The sequence below is a fragment of the Leucopleurus acutus genome (assembly GCF_964270905.1).
Source record: "Leucopleurus acutus genome assembly, chromosome: 1".
In the NCBI taxonomy this organism is placed as follows: Eukaryota; Metazoa; Chordata; class Mammalia; order Artiodactyla; family Delphinidae; genus Leucopleurus; species Leucopleurus acutus.
Window position 1 is genome coordinate 143,561,845 of NC_139142.1, and position 16,741 is coordinate 143,578,585.

Here is a 16,741-nt window from a genome sequence, read left to right on the forward strand (position 1 = left end):
TCAAGTAAATAAACCCTCGTGGTAAAGAATGGAGCAGTTATTGCCTGTTTCTTTGGGGGATTTTGTTTTCAGTTGAACTGTATCAGTCACACCCTTTTTTTTTTCTTTTTTGTGGTACGCGGGCCTCTCACTGTTGTGGCCCCTCCCGTTGTGGAGCACAGGCTCCGGACGCGCAGGCTCAGCGGCCATGGCTCACGGGCCCAGCTGCTCCGCGGCACGTGGGATCTTCCCGGACCGGGGCACGAACCTGTGTCCCCTGCATCGGCAGGCGGACGCTCAACCACTGAACCACCAGGGAAGCCCAGTCACACCCTTTTATTCTTAGCCAAAATGATGGCAAAACTCGCTTCAGTCCTTCCCAGGGAACAGCCACACCCAACTGCAGGCCCCCCACCCCCAAAGCCTCTGAGAGAGGATTTCTTACGACTGCTCTTTTAGAAGCCCCTGTCCCCAGGTCCCTGGGTTCCACCAAGTCCACCTTTGCCCAAGGGGCTTCTACACTTTAAACAACCCCACCCCTGCCTCTGATCCAAGTCCCCACCCCAGTACCCCTGCAGGGCGCCATGCAAGGCCACAGTTTCCAGCTACCCTGGCCCCATTTCAAAACCACAGGTCTTTGGATGCACGTAGACAAGTATTGACACCGGCATCCAGCGCTCATTCTCAAGAAGTCTTTTTAATGGCCTCGAAGAAGCCGTATTGTACCAGTTTGGAGGGGGTGTGTGGCAGGAGACAGTGTATTTTACTGTAGCCAAATCTTACTTCTTGGAAAAGGCAAGAAGTCACAGGGGCTTTATATGAACTAAGGGCTTTCCCCTCAGATTGTCTACCAGCGCCCCACTCTTATCTTGAGGGGAGGCCTCTTCTCCCTATTCCCTGTGTTGTCCCACAGGAGCATACAACATTCAAGGTGATCATTGCTAAAGTGTAAGTTCAAAATATAAACCTACAATTAAGCTTGCAGTGCATTGTCATTTGCGGCTCCAAGGCCCTGTTGGAGTTTCCTTCCCCCTCCCCGACCCCAAACTGTCCATCCAGGACAGACCAGTTTGGGGTCCAAGCGCCTTTCTGAGAGCTGGTCCCAAACCTGAGTCAGGGATAAAGCTCTGAAGACACTCCAGCCTTTGTTCTAAAGTCAAGTTCAAGCCCTTGAATGTAGGCCAAGGCCCCAGCTCTCATGGAGATGCTCCCAGCTGCCTCGGCTCACACCTCCCTTCCCCAGATGGGGATGGTCCTGCTAGTGGATCCTGCCAAAGGGCCTGGAACTGCCCCCTTTCCCTTGTGAATGGGGAACCTTTCAACTTGGTGATTGAGATATTCCATCCCCCACTGAAATCCTAGTCATTTAGGGGCTCCCAAATGGAGTTTAATTCTGTCACCCAGAAAGTCATCCAAACGTGTTCTCAAACCATACGCCCCCATGTGGCCAGTGGGGGTGTAGGTAGCATAGCGATGTGCTGCACGAACAAGCTCTCTCTGAACTCTCAGTGATTTAATGCGACAAGGCTCCTTTCTTCTTTCTTCCTTTACCATACGAATTCACATTACATGTTTGATGTGGGAAGTGGGGAGGGTGGCAGCCTCTGGTCCATGTAGTCACGCAGGGACCCAGGCTGACAGAAGCTCCACCATGTGGTAGCTGCCCCATCTGGAACCTGTGGCCTCCTTCAGCCACTGTGGCCAAGAAGAGAAAATGATAGAGGCACACACTGGCTCCTAAATGCATTGACCCAGCAGTGACACACATCACTTTTGTTCACAGGCCACTGGCCAGAACTTCTCATATGGCCTCAACTACCTGTGAAGGATCTGAGGAAGTGTGGGGACATTCTGTGTGGGGGAGGGCATGGAGGAAATGTGCCCAGACATTCAGTGAGCAGTAAAGTTATCTGTAGCAGGGGTTTTATGGGGTGCTCTCAGAGCAAGGGTTTCAGAATTGCCAAGGCCATGACTTCCTGTTCATTCTCTCCTCCTGGGGAGGCCCAGGGTTTGTGGGAGGGACTGATGGGAAAAGCTTTGAGGAAGAGTCCCCGCGAATGAATAAGCCCCATGGCCGGCCCAGGCCCTCTACCATCAGGCTCCAGGTTTGACTCAGCCTCACCCCTCTTATCCCCATTGGACACCTGCCATACCAACATAAAATGAATTTTTTAGGAGGAGAAGCAGGACTGAGAGTGAGAATGAGTTCAGCTTTGGAGGGAGAAAATCCAAGAGGCGGCGTCTAGAAGCCACTCTGTCTTAGTCTGTTCAGGCTACTATAACAAAACACCAGAGTCTGAGTGGCTTATAAACAACAGTAGTTTAATTCTTACAGTCTGGAGACTGGAAATCCAAGATCAAGGTGCTGGAAGATTCAGCATCTGGTGAGGGCCTGCTTCCTGGTTCATAGATCCCATCTTCTCGCTGTGAGCTCACATGGCACAAGGGGTGACAGGGTTCTCCAGTGTCTCTTTTATAAGGGCACGAATCCCGTTCATGAGGGCTGCACTCTCATGACCTAATCACCTCCCCAAAGCTGCACCTCCAAATACCATCACATTGGAGATCAGGTTTCAACATATGAATTTTGGGGGGACACAAACATTCAGTCCATGGCATGCTGGATTGAAGTTGTTGCCTTTCTTCCACATTTTCATTCCTTTAGCAAATGTGGCTGCTATGGGCCAGGTAATGTATTGATTATGACTGTAGACTCTGACTCCAGAAGACCTGGGATTGAAGCTGGGCTCAGTCCCTTACTAGCTACCGGTTAATTACTTCTCTCTGCCTTTGTTTTCTCCTCTTTAAAAAGGGGATAGCATCTGTCTCTCTTAGGGTGGTTATGAGGATTAAATGAGTTAATATTTGTAAAGCACCCAAAACAGCACTGGGCACAAGATAAGGACTCTATAAATGCTCGATATCATCATCATCATCATCATCATCATTATCCAGTACCAGATAATCTTCTAGATACTGGGGGAGTAGATGCCAAGGTCCCTGCTCTCACATATGATGGGAGAAATGGAAAATAAACATAAATAATTAAATCAAGATGGTACTTTCAAATAGTGATGGTACTAAAATAATAAACCAGGCACATAAAAAAATCACTCATCATCATTAGTCATTAGGGAAGTGCAAATTAAAACCCCAGTGAGATACCACTGCGTATCTCTTACAATGACTCTTGCAAAATTGACAACAGTAAGTGCTGGTGAGGATACAGAGCAACTGAAACTCTTATATGTTGCTGGTGGGAATGCAAAATGGTACAGCCACTTTGGAAAACTGTCTGGCAGTTCCTTATAAAGTTAAAAATGTGCTTACCATATAACCCAGCAATCCTACTGCTAGGTATTTACCCAAGAGAAATATAAACTTATGTTCATGCAAAAACCTGTATGCGAATATTTATAGTGGCTTTATTCATAATCACCAAAAACTGGAAAAAAAATCCCAATGTCCTTCAGCTGGTGAATGGATAAACAATCAAATACTACTCAGCAATTAAAAAAAAAAAAGAATGAAATTCTGGTACAAGAAACAGCACAGGTAAATCTCAAATGCATTATTTGATAAATGAACAAAGCTAGACTCAAAAGGCTACATATAGATGATTCCATTTGTGTGACATTCTGGAAAAGACAAAACTATAGAGGCAGAAAACAGTTCAGTGGTCGTGAGAGGTAGGGAGCGGGGGAAGTTGACTACAAAGGGACAGCTCATGGAGATTTTTGGATCTGGGGGTTAATAGAATTGTTCTGTATCTTAATTGCAATAGTGGTTACACGCAGTATGCAGCTATCAAAGCTTAGACCTGTGCACTAAAAAGGGTAAAGTTTGATCCAGTTTTATTGAGAAATAATTGACATACATCACTGTATATATTTAAGGCGTACAGCATGATGGCTTGCTTTACATATATCGTGAAATGATTACCACCTAATATCCATCATCTCATATAGGTACAATAGGAAGAAAAGGAGGAAGAAAAGAGATAAAGTGTTTTCTCCTTGTAATAAGAACTCTTAGGATCTACTCTCTTAATAACTTTCCTATATAACAGACAGTGGTGTTAACTATAGTCATCATGTTGTACTCTGTGTCCCTAGAACTTATTTATCTTGTAACTGGAAGTTTTGATCACCTTCCTCCAATTCCTCCTCCCCCAACCCTCTGCCTCTGGTAACCATAAGTCTGATCTCCTTTCCTATGAGTTTGTTTTTATTTTTTTAGATTCCACATACAGTATTTGTCTGACTTATTTCACTTAGCATAATGCCTTCAAGGTCCATCCATGTTGTCAGAAATGGTAGGATTTCCTTATTTTTTATGGCTGAATAATATTTTGTTACATAGATATATATCTCACATCTTCTTTATCCGTTCTTCCATTGATGGACACTTTGATTGTTTCCGTATCTTGGCTATTGTAAATAATGCTTCAGTGAACACAGGAGTGCATATATCTTTTTGAGTTAGTGTTTTCATTTCCTCTGGATATATACCCAGAAGTGGAATTGCTGAATCATATGGTAGTTCTATTTTTAATTTTTTGAAGACCCTCCATACTGTTCTCCATAGTGGCTGCACCAATTTACATTCCCACCAACAGTGCACAAGACTTCTCTTTTCTTCACATCCTCACTAGTATTTGTTATCTGAAAAGGGTAAATTTTGCTGCAAGTAAATTATACCTCAATTAACCTGACTGGCAATAAAGCTCACTGTGGGATTGTTGAGACAGGGAAAACCAAATGAGAAATCAGTCAATCAGGGTAGTGTGACACGGGTAAGGAGGGGCTCCTGCACATGGTGGTCAGGGAAGGCTTTCTGAGGAGGTGTCCTGAGCTGAACCCGGACGAAGAGGGGCCAGGCCTGTGTGGATCTGGAGGGAAGCAGAGAGAACTGCGGGGCGGCCCTTGTGGCTGGAGCTGAGGGAGGAGAGGGGACGGGGGGAGACAGGTCAGGGTCCTCCACTCTCCTCTGGGCATGATGGGAGCTACTGGGGGGCATAGATAGAGGGTGATTGAAACACTGGTGTGAGTGAGATGGCCCAGGGAGGAGAAGGGAGGGGAGGATGGAAACAGCAGCTTGTGACCATGTGTAAGGAGGAGTGATGAAGGGGTGCGATGAAAATGAGGAGAGTGTGTGTCAGGAGCCTCCTACGGGAGGGAGTGGCCAGCCAGCCAGAGACCCAGCAGGCTGGGGCAGGAGGACTGGCACGGGCAGGTGGAGGTCCTTGCTGAGGGTATTGTGGGCAGTGGTGGGACAGAAGCCAGACATCCTGGGTTGAGGGTGCTGGGGGTGAGGACATGTGAGTGAAGCTTCCAGGAGGCAGGGGACAGACTTCGTGGGTAGCAAAGGGAACCTCAGAGAGAACGAGGTAGAGCTGCCTCTGGTGTGTATGTGGTGTGTGTGTGTGTGTGTGTGTGTGTGTGTGTGCGTGTGTGTGTGTTTTGAACAAGACTCGCTGAGATGGGCCTGACCTATTGAAGACAGTGTGAGATGGTGAGAAGGGAGGGGTTCAAACAGGCCCTTGGACACCAGGCCTGGGAGGGCAGTCCAGGGGGCTGGGAGACGGTAGGGAGGCCGCTGCCACAAGGCCCATCGCTGAGGTGGGAGGCAGCGCTGAGCCCGCTGGGCTAGAGGGTCAGGATCTGCCTTGGGTGACCCATGCCGAGGTGGGCCCAGCCCGGGTAGCAGAGGCCCCATCTTTGTCCGCACTAACCTTCCTGCTCTTCTCACAGTGCATGCTGGGACCGAGACGGACAGGCTGCTTCTCCTCCTGCCACTCCTCGGGCCCCCAGAGGACCATCTGTTTGCCTCCTGGTGCCGTCTAACCCAGGTAGGGGGAGATCAAGGGGGCCTCTCCCTGCCTTATGTTCCTGCACTGGGTGGGAGGGCTCTAAGTGTAAGGACCTCCGCCCCGGCTGAATGAGCCAGTGTCAGGGCAATGGGGAGGGGCACAGCGTGGGGTTTGAAGTCCCCAGTCACTGCAGGGCCTCCTGGGGAGGAGTTCCCAGACCTCCAAGAAGTGGGCCACTCCAGCAGCAAGCCATCCTCACCAGGCCGCCTCCCTGGGACACTGAGAGGCCCCCCGTTTGGCTCTCACATGTTCGCTGTCTGCAGTTTGTTAAGGATCCTTCGCGGTACACACCCGCCAATTTCTTTGGCAGTGGGAGGTTTTGCATCTGAGGTTTCTCACCCGTTGCTGTCACTGGCTTTTCCCTGCCAGAGTCGCTGTACTCACAACCCTGATGTTTGTGATTCTGTGAGTGGTGGCTCTTACTCCAAAAGGTCCCTGCTCTCTACGGGACACCCTCAGAGCAGAGGTGCTCTTTCCGGCACCAAGAACAGCCCTGCTCACTTTTAATCCCCTCGGTCGTTGGGTCTGAGAGAGGACATTTCTCTGCTGCTCCTGGGAGCCCCAGGTGGAGGAAGGCTTTCTGCTTGGGGCCAAGTTCCCCAAGGGCTGGGATGTGGTGGGAGCTAGGCTTGCCAGGAAAAATATAAGGTGTCCAGTTAAATCTGAACTTCAGAAAGACAACAAATCATTTTTTTAGCATAAGTATGTCCCCAATATTGCATGGGACATACAATTCTATTTATTAAATCTGGCAACCCTAGTGGGAGCTGAAACCCCAGGCTCCCTCTTCCTCCGTTCAGTCCTCTGTGCTGGGCTCACCTTGGTCCCCTCGGCTCAGCTGCATCCAGCGCCTGTGGAGGGTGCCCTGGAGCCAAGGGCGGCCGAGTCTACTCAGGCCACAGTCAATGGTATTTCCTAATCTCCCAGGTCCTGCAGGCTGTCCCTGGGGCAGAGACCAGGGGTTCCTGCTGGACGCTGGGGCAGCAGTCCTGGCTGTTAAGAGTGCTCTTTGGGTCCTTGTCTTCCCCTCTGGCTCTCTGACAGCAGAATTCAGGCTGAGGCGGTCACTGCGCGGGGTTAGTCAGGTCTTTGGGCCCGTGATCAGAGCTGTGAGAGGATCTAGGAATAGAAAACGGTCTCGTGAGCTTGGAACCCAGCGTGCTGAGGGTGTTGGGGTGGAGGTGGTGGGGTGTCAGGGATGAGGCAGGGCCAGATCATGAGGGCTTAGAATGTCCTATTTCTGCATCCTTCAACATTTGGGGAGACAAAGGAAGTGTCTTCTCCGTAGGCGGAGTCATTTTTCCAACTGTTCAGGTAACATGTTCTCTATGTGTTTATCTATCTATCTATCTATCTATCTATCTATCTATCAACAGTGTAGAAGTATTTAAAGCATGCAGTTCAACCCCTTCCCATAATCTCTTCCTCGCCAGGGCTAACCACTGCTAACTAGTTCCATATATCATATCCTTTCAGTCTTTTTTCTGTGTCCTTATAAGCATATTTTAAAAGGAAAAACATGAGATCGCACTAGATATACTGCCCCGTCACTTGATTTTTCACTTAATATATGGTGTAAATCATTCTAACCTTCTTCTCCATCCTTTTACGCCCCTTGTATGGATGGTCTTTAAATTATTTTATCAATTATTAATCCTGTTGGTGGCCATTTAGATTGTTTCCAGTGTTTGGCTCTTTATAAACCTCACTCAGAGAACCTCCCAGTTCGTACCTCTGTGTGCACTTGTGTTATGGGTCCTTTGGGAATGTTTCTGGAAGTAGACTGTCTGGGTCAGAGGTTACGCACATTTCAAGGTTTGATCCGTAGGCCAGATCAACCTGCAGAAACTTGTGCCCACTTATCGTGTACACGAGGCCTCCTCCCTTCACCCTTGCCAACCATGACATTATCAGTCACTTAAATCCCCACCAATCTGATAGTTAAAACTGATTTCTTTTCCATTTCTTTGATCACTAATGAAGTTGAGCATATCTGTGTACATTTTTTGGCCATTTCAACTTATCTGTGAATTGCCTATGTATGTCACGCCCTCAGCTCAGTTTTCTATTCATCTGTCCCTTTATTCAGTAAGCATTGATTGAGCACCTACTACGTGTTAGGTACTGTTTTGGTTAGGGACCTAACAGTGAACAAAATTGATCAAAAAAATCCCCTGCTGCTCCATGGAACGAGCTCTAGTGAAGGAGAGACAGCCCAGGGAAAATAAACAAGTGAAATACAGGGTGTGTAGTATAAGTATTAGGTGCTAAGGAGAAAAAAATAAAGCAGGTGAGGGGATGGGAGGTGTTGGGTGACTTGAATATGGTAGTCAGGAAGGCCTTACTGGGAGGTGGCAGTAAAGAAAAGACCTGTAGGAAGCGAGAGAATGAGTCACACAAATGTCTGGGACCCCGAGTCAGGAGCAGGCCTGGCCTGTTCAGGGCTCAGTGAGAAGGCCAGTGTGGCTGGAACAGGGTGAGGGAGGGAGAGAGTGAGATGTGCGACCAGAGAGGGATCAAGAGCCAGATCACGCAAGGCCTTGTGGGCCACCCTAAAGCCTTGGCTTTTACTCAGAATGAAGCAGGGAAAGCAGGGAGACATGGAAGTTTCTGAATAGTGATATGACACGATCTGAATTTCATTTTAACTAGATCATTCCAGCTACTGTGAAGGGGGCCAGAATGGAAGCAGGGAGATCCGTCAGTAGACTGTTGCAATGATCCAGGGAAGAGATGGTGGGGGCTTGGACCAGGGGGTCTTGATGGAGGTGGGGAGAAGTGGGCAGATTCTGGGTGCTTGTTAATGGTGGAGCCAATAGGATTTCCTGGCAGATTGGATGAGGTGGTGTGTGTGTGTCAGAGAGAGAGGGAGCCAAAGATTACTGTCTTAGTCATTTTAAGCTTCCATAACCAAATACCATAGGCTGGGTGGCTTAAACAACACACATATATTTCTCATACTTCTTTAGACTGGGAAGTCCAAGATCAAGGTGCTGGCAGACTTAGTTCTTGATGAGGACCCTCTGCTTGGCTAGCAGATGACTACCATCTCGCTATGTGCTTACGCGACTTCTTTCTGTGCACACGGAGAGACCAAGCTCTGGTGTCCCTTCCTCTTCTTACAAGGTCACTAATACCATCATGAGGGCCCCACCTTCATGACCTCATGTAGCCCAAATTACCTCCCAAAAGTCCCACCTCCAGATACCATCACATTGGGAGTTGGGCTTCAACATATGAATTTTGGGAGACACAAACATTCAGTCCATAACAATGACTCCAAAGGTTTTGGCCCAAGTAGGGAAAAGGATAGAGCTGCCATCAACAGAGACGGGGCAGAGAAGTGGGTTTGGTGTAAGGGAGGAGAAGAGCTCAGCTGTGGATAGGACTGGCTACATAATGTTTTGGGGCCAGAGCTAAATGAAAGTGGGTAGCCCTTTGTTTAAAAAATAATATTAATAATTTCAAAGTGGTGACAGTAGAGCATTAAATTAAGCCTGGGACCTTTCTGAGTGTAGGGCCCAGTATGACTGCCCAGGTGGCATACCTGTGAGCAGGCCTTGGCTGTGGACATGTAAAGTGTGAGATGCTAGTAGACATCTGAGTAGAGATGGATACGTGAGGATGGAGTTCAGGGGCTAGGTCTGAGCTGCAGATACAAATATGGGGTCATCAGCATAAAGATAGCATTTAAAGCTATGGGATTGGATAAGAGCATCAAGGGAGTTGAGTATAGGTAGAAAAGAGAAGAACTAGTCCTGGAGCCTCCTTTGGTCCGAAGTTAGGGAGCTGAGGAGGCACGGAAAAGGTGACTGAGAAGGTGCAATGAATGAGGTGGAAGAGAGCCAGGTATGCTATCCTGGAAGCCAAGGGCAAGACATGTTTCAAGCATAAGGTGGAGTAAGATGCAGACTGAGCATTGATCATGCATTAGCAGTGGGGAGGTCACAGGGGACCTTGGTTCAGTGATGGTGGGAGGGTGTGTGCAATGCATCTTATTGACTTGCAAGAGCAAACTGATTTGTAAGAGGGTAAGAGATTTAACCCTTTTGCCTGTCATATGTTGCAAATTTTGTTTTCACAGTCTTGTGGGGGGTTTTTTGTCATTTAAATTTATGGAGTTTTTTTTTTTTAACTCCTTAAAAGTTTTAAATTGTCCCGTGGTCAAGTCTGTCACTATTTTCCTTTAGAGTTTCTGGCTTTACCCACTGAAGAGTTTTGAAAAGTTGTCTTATGTTGTTTTCTAGTTTTTATGATATTTAAAAATATTTAAATACCTAGTTCATTCGGAATGTTTGAGGATAGGGATCTACATGGTTTTTCCCCAAATGACTAGCCAGTTGTTTGGACACTGTTTATTGAGTGAGCTGTCCTTTCTCCCTGCTCTGAAGCTACACTTCTATCTTGTGCCAAATGTCCTCGTGCTCTCATGTCTGTCCAGGCCTTGCTGTTTGATTCCATTGATCTTTGCCTGGGGAAAGATTTAGGAAGTCCAGAGAATAGGTAGACTTGGAGATTGATTCGGGCTAGAGCGTGAGGAGGTGGGAGGAGTGGAAGGAAGAAACAAAGGGAAGTTAGGGATGATGGGAGCTCTACAGTGTCGAGGGCCTCCTATGTGCTGTCACAATTCCGCAAGGTTGGTATTCTATATACGCGTCTACAGATGAGGAAACTGAGGTTCAGCGAGGTTTCATCACGTGTCCCGCGGCGTCAACTCTTTAGCAGGTGGAGTCAGCCTGGGAGGCTGCTCTCTCGGCTCCCATGCCTGTGTTCTATCCATCCCAGTGACAGGGGAGGTGAGAGGGGTTGGGTTTCAGGAAGGCTGGAAGGGCTCCAGACACAAAATACCACCCCACCCCCCCGCTCAGCATTCCCGCCTGCCATTTGGCTGGAACTTGAAGGTTTTCCCATTTCAAAGAGCAACCTGTTAAAACCAAAATACTCCTGGCAGGGAATCACATGTTAAGTTTACAGCTAACATCTTAATTATCAGTTAACACCTCTGCAGGGATTAACTGACAGCCAGTTGAGGACACTGAAGGGGGGCCTGTTCCATGTGTATCTGGGCTGGGGAAGGCCAGGAGAGGGGAGGGGTGAAAGCGGAGGGGACAGGTACCTGGCAATTCACAACTTTTTCCTGGAAAAGGGGGAGGTGGAGCTGGATCCTTGTGGGAGGGGAAGGGGGAGAGGAGCAAGGGAGCCAGCTCTGCAGAGCTGTGGGGAGGGGAAGGGAGGGGGCATGGCAGCTTCTCCACGGAAGCCTGGGGCTGGGGCTCCTAGAGGACCTGGTGTCTACTAGACACGTGCTGTGTCCTGGACACAGAGGAGATTGTCATCTGCTCAGTCTTGGTCTCGAGGAAGTCAGGAAATCAGCCACCACGATCCACCTTGGGCACCAGCGGCCAACAGTCGCTCAGAGCTGGGCTCTGTCTCAGGCACCCAAACGCTGGATCTGTCACCCAGGCCTGCGGAATTGGGGGAGGCGAGAGGCTGATGCCTCTGGAACCTCCTCTCTCTCTGTGAGAGCCAGTCTGCTCTGCGGGTCAGGGCTCGTGCGTGACCTCGGTCGCAGCTCTGTGTGTGAGGAGGGTCCAAGCTCACCGTGTGACTAAGGACGAAGCTCTGTGTTTGACTAGCATCGAGGCTCCTTGTGCAATGGGGGTTGGAGCTCCACGTGTCAGGAAGGTCTGGGCTCCCTGTGTCACCACAGTGGGGCTTGGTGTGTGACCAGAGTCTTGGCTCCCTGTGTGATCAGGGTCGGGGGTCCCGTGTGACTAGGGTCAGGGCTCAGCGTGTGACCTGTGCTGCAGCTCCTTGTGTGAGGGGGGGTCGGGACTCGGTGTGAGCGGGCTTTGGGCTCAGTGTGTGAGGACCGGGGTCTGGGCGTGTGGGAAGAAGGTCAGGGCTCCTTGTGTGAACAGGATTGGCACTCAGTGTCTGACCAGGCTCAAGGGTCAATGCATGAACAGGCTTAGGAGGGGCTTCCTCCCCCCTTTACTTCACTCTGAACAGCGGGGGAATGATCTGTGTCTTTGGGGGATATTTGTGTCCCCAACGTAACTGGCTGCCCAGCTGCTTCATCACTGTGTTGGACTCTGACTTAGCCTTCCTGGGACTCCGGGGCTAGGAGCAGCTCCCTCATCTTCCCTATTCCTCCCTATCTTGTCCCTCCTCTCCGCTTTTCTCCCTTCCTCTCCCCTCCTCTCCTCTGCCAGCCAATGCTGGCCTTGTACCCAGTTGCTGGCAGACAGACCCGGAGACACCCAGATACGCTTCCAGCTCGAGGCTGGCCCGAGTCCTGCGTAACCTGCAGTCAGGCATACCTCCAGCTCTTCCCTCCTTCTCACCTGCACACCCTCCCTAAGGTGCTCAAGGGCTCAAGTGGGGAGGGAGCCTCATGGGAGGGGGGAGGGAGCCTCATGGGAGGGGCAGGTAGTGATGAAGTCGGACTTCCAGGAGGGGAGGAACTGAGCTTGATCCCTAGGAACAGGCTGAGAGAGGCTCCAGAAAGGGGACCTATGGGAGAAAAGGCTGGGGGTCTCTGGAGGTGCTGGAGGTGGGGCCTGCCAGTGAGTTGGGGGGCGGCTGGGAGGTGTGAGGGGTCAGATGGAGGAGGCCTCCGTGGCCACCTGAAGACCTCTTTAGCAGTTCAAACCTGCAGTAGGGATGCCTAGAGTGGAAAATAGACCCAATCTTTCATTCAGCAAATGGGCACCTAGTTGTCTAGACAACTAAGATGTTACAGCTAACATCTTAATTATCAGTTAACACCTCTGCAGGGATTAACTGACAGCCAGTTGAGGACACTGAAGGGGGGCCTGTTCCATGTGTATCTGGGCTGGGGAAGGCCAGGAGAGGGGAGGGGTGACTAGTTCTAGACATCTGTGAACCAAACAAAAAGTAGTTTCCTGCCCTGCAGGACCTGCCAGTCTACAGGGAGGCCATGGCTGAAGGAGAATTAAAGGGCCTCACCCTGCCCGCCTCCTCCCGTCCACCCAGAGGCCTTCAGGGCATCTCCACAAACACAGGGGCTCACGGGGCTAGTGCTAGAAACCTGCTGTCCTTGAGGGACCTGAAGGGGAAGCTGAAAGAGAGGATTCCCTTCTGCTGAGGGATGGTTCTGGAAGGGAGGATGGCCGAGACAAGAAGGTGAGAACGAGAGGAAGGGGAGAAAGGCCTCTGAGGAAAGGAGCCCCCTCCCTCTGCGGCTCCTACCAGAGCAGAGAAGGGGGATGGGCCCTCTCAGGCATCGTGGCCAACTGTCCCATTTGGCCCAGGACTGTCCCAGTTTTAACACTTCTCAGTCCTGGGATGGTTGGTCACCCTACCAGAAAGCCATTCTGCACCGGAGGCTCAGCCTCTGCCCCTGGCAACCCACAGCGTCCAGGCAAGCCGTGCTGGGCCTCTTCGGACCTGGATGTCTAGGTCATGGTGCCGGCTGTGCCTAGGAATTGTGGGAAGCAACTCTGGGCTCCCTGGGGGGCAGGGGTGCTGAGGAAGGAGCGAGGGGCAGGTGCCTCACCGCAGTGGCTGAGATGCCTTTAGGGCCCCAGGGGATTGAGGCCAGATCCAGTAGGTGCACTTGATTCTGAGGCCTGGGGAATCTGGGGGGCCTTGAGGCAGGAAGCAGCGGCAGAGCTGTCCATGCTTTTGTGTCCACCTTCCTCTGCCCACCAGCTGCCCTGGTCATCCTGTACCGGGTTGGGAGGCCTGGCTTCTCTGTTCTGCCCCCAACCTGCCATGTGACCTTAGTTCAGTCAATCCTGAACCTGGGCCTCTGTGGCCTTACCTGAGACACGTCTGTAACTCTGGACCAGAGCTGTCTGAGGGAGGGACTCTGGACCAAAGCACAAAATGTGGCCTGGGTTAACATGCTGCTGTGGTCACTGTTGTGGCTCAAGTGCCTGCCCTTGGGGCACCAGCTCTGGGGACCACCGAGGAGCCTCAGGTAGGGCCGAATCCCCATTCTTATGGGGGAGACAGATGTATGAACTAGAGGTTGAAAATTGGAGGCCCCAGCCAGGGATGTGGCTTATGGATAGGTTTTGTTCCATTTTAAACAATTTGTTTTTTCTCACTGAGATATAATTCACGTACCATAAAACTTACCATTTTAAAGTGTACAATTCAGTCTTTTTTAGTGTATTCACAAGATTATGCAACCATCATCAGTATCTAATTCCAGAGCATTTTCCTCACCTCAAAAGGAAACCCTGTACTCATTAGCAGTTACTCCCCCTCTTTCCATCCCCCAGGCCCTGGCAACCACTCATCTCCTTTCTGTCTCTATGGATTTGCCGGTTCTGGACATTTCATATAAATAGAATCATACAAGAGGTGGCTTTCTGTGACGAGCTTCTTTCACAGAACCATGTTTCCAAAGTTCATCCATGCTGTAGCATGTGTCGGTATTTCATTCCTTTTTATGGCCTGATAATATTCCACTCTCTGGATATTCCATAGTTTGTGTATCCATTCGTTCACGGACATCTAGATACTTCCACTTTTTGGCAATTAGGAATACTGCCACTATGAACATTTGTGTAACGGTCTTTGTGGGAACCTGTTTTCCATTCTCTTGGGTTTATCCCAGGAGTGGAACCAATGGGCCATAAAGTGGCTTGGTGTTGATGCCTCAGGCAGGGTGTGTGCGCTCTACTTCTCAAGTCCTGCCCATCTCCCGATTGCATTACCTGCACTTCTTCACTCACTGTCACTTCCTCTCTGGTCCCTGTAGGCATCTAGGTTTTCAGCCGTTGATTACAGAACAGTGATGGAGAGAAACACAGTGGGCTGTAGGAGCCAGAGAAGGCTCCTGACCTGGGGAGGGGTCCGGGAGGGCTTTCTGGAGGAGTTATCACCCGAGCTTAATTTAGGCTGAGTGGACATTTTTTTTGTTGTTAAACTTTTAGCTGCACCACGCGGCATGTGGGATCTTAGTTCCCTGACAAGGATCGAACCCGAGCCCCCTGCAGTGGAAGCACAGAGTCTTAACCACTGGACTGCCAGGGAAGTCCTGAGTGGACTTTTTTTAAAAATAAATTTATTTACTTATTTTTGGCCGCGTTGGGTCTTTGTTGCTGTGTGGGGGCTTTCTCTAGTTGCAGCAAGCAGGGGCTACTATTAGTTGTGGTACGAGGGCTTCTCATTGTGGTGGCTTCTCTTGCCGTGGAGCTTGGGCTCTAGGCGCGTGGGCTCAGCAGTTGTGGCTCTCAGGCTCTAGAGCGCAGGTTCAGTAGTCGTGGCGCACGGGCTTAGTTACTCTTTGGCCACGTGGGATCTTCCCGGACCAGAGATTGAACCCGTGTCCCCTGCATTGGCAGGCGGATTCTTAACCACTGCGCCACCAGGGAAGTCCCCTGAGTGGACATTTTTAAGGGCAAAAGGAGTGAGGGAGAGTGCTCCAGTGGGAAGCAGAAGCAAAGAGGTGTGAAACCTTTTCCTCTTTCTCTTCCCTGAGGGGTGAGCCCTGGGGGGGGTGGGGGGGCGGTGCTCCAGCGGCCAGCTGAGCTACCCTCTCTCCCTTCCTCTAGCGCTTACTTCCTGTCTGTCTTCTCTCTCTCTTAGTCTTCTCTGTTTCTCTGTTTTCTTTTTTCTTCTGTTCTTTCTGTCGTTTGTTTGGGGAACTGCAAACAGTTCAACCAGCTGGAGAGGAGAAGAGGGAAGATGAGGGAGTGAGATAAGCCAGTGGTCTTAAGCCCCTGCAGAGAGAGCAGGGTGGGGTGAGGGGCAAAAGGATGGGGGACTGCAGCCCTTCCTTAGCTAGGGGCCGAGTCCGAGAACCTAGCACAGAGGTGACCCTGAGCCAGAACACTCCATGTCCCAAATGGCATCCAATTTTCCCTCCCTCGGGGGCAGGTGAGAGGTGGAATGGGCCCCGCTAGGCTGGACCAGGCCTGCAGGCAGGGGCACAGCGAGGGGCCCAGACTCGGAGCTGCGCACACATCTTCCCAGGTTTCTGCTCCACTACCTAATGGGAAATTATACCCTGACATGCACGGAGGCAAAGAAGGGATTTTCTGTGAAGCAAAATCGCCCGTGAAATATTCAGGCCATGCTGGGCTTCGCTTAGCAGGCACCTAACCACTGCTGCTTGGCTTGGCCACAGTTTGAGAGGCCACACATGCCTAGAAGGCCACATGGGGCTTTTTATTTCCTTCTCGACAGGGAGAGTTTTTCATGGACTAGGAAGAACCTTGGCTTTGGGCCTAAGACGCTGCGTACATACGTGTGTGTGGTGTGTGTTTGCCTGTGTCGCCTCTGCACGTTCATTTATGAACTTGGCCGCGCGTGTGTGTTCTGAGGGTGCGTGCTTACACATGCCTGTGATGCACCCTGGCACGGACAGTGCATTTCACACGGCTCTCTGGGCTGTCTCTGAAGGTGCTTCTCCACTGTGCCCTGTTCTCTGATTCTGGGGAGGCTGCCTATGAGACTGTCTTGGTGGGTGAAAGTCCACCCTGTGTGTGAGTTCTGCCTGTGACCGGCATGGCACTCAGGGTTGTGGGTTTGCACTGAAAGCCTTGAAGTCCTCACAGGTTCGGGAGCTCAGAGGTGTCAGCTGGTTTGCTGTGCATTTGAGTCAAGCTTTGCCTCTCTTCTCTCTGGCTTATCGTTTGTTTTGTTTCCACCAAGTGTTGAGAGCTTGATGGGGGCTTGGGGGAGCATGTTTGCTTCTGAGAGTTCATTGAACTGGGACATGTCTGTCTCTGTGTCAGTGCCCCCGAGCCCCTAACCCTAACCCCACTTGTCTCCTCCGGCCCTTAAAGCCCCTGTATTTGCACTGAAGGTCACCCTTCTCAACCTTTGCTTTTGCACTTAATTTACTCCTCCACATTGCACAAGATAGGCAGGACTAGAATTATTGTACCCATTCGGCAGTTGTGGAAA

General features: G+C 50.4%; 1 protein-coding gene across 1 annotated transcript in view; it reads left to right on the plus strand.

Moving 5' to 3' along the window:
• Window positions 1–5,737: 5,737 nt before the first annotated feature.
• The window catches only part of LINGO1 (leucine rich repeat and Ig domain containing 1), a gene marked incomplete at its 3' end in the record, with an annotated part of 65,449 nt that continues 54,445 nt past the window's right edge, over window positions 5,738–16,741 (plus strand). Inside the window, exon 1 of the mRNA XM_082839319.1 lies at window positions 5,738–5,830. The remainder of the gene's footprint in view (window positions 5,831–16,741) is intronic.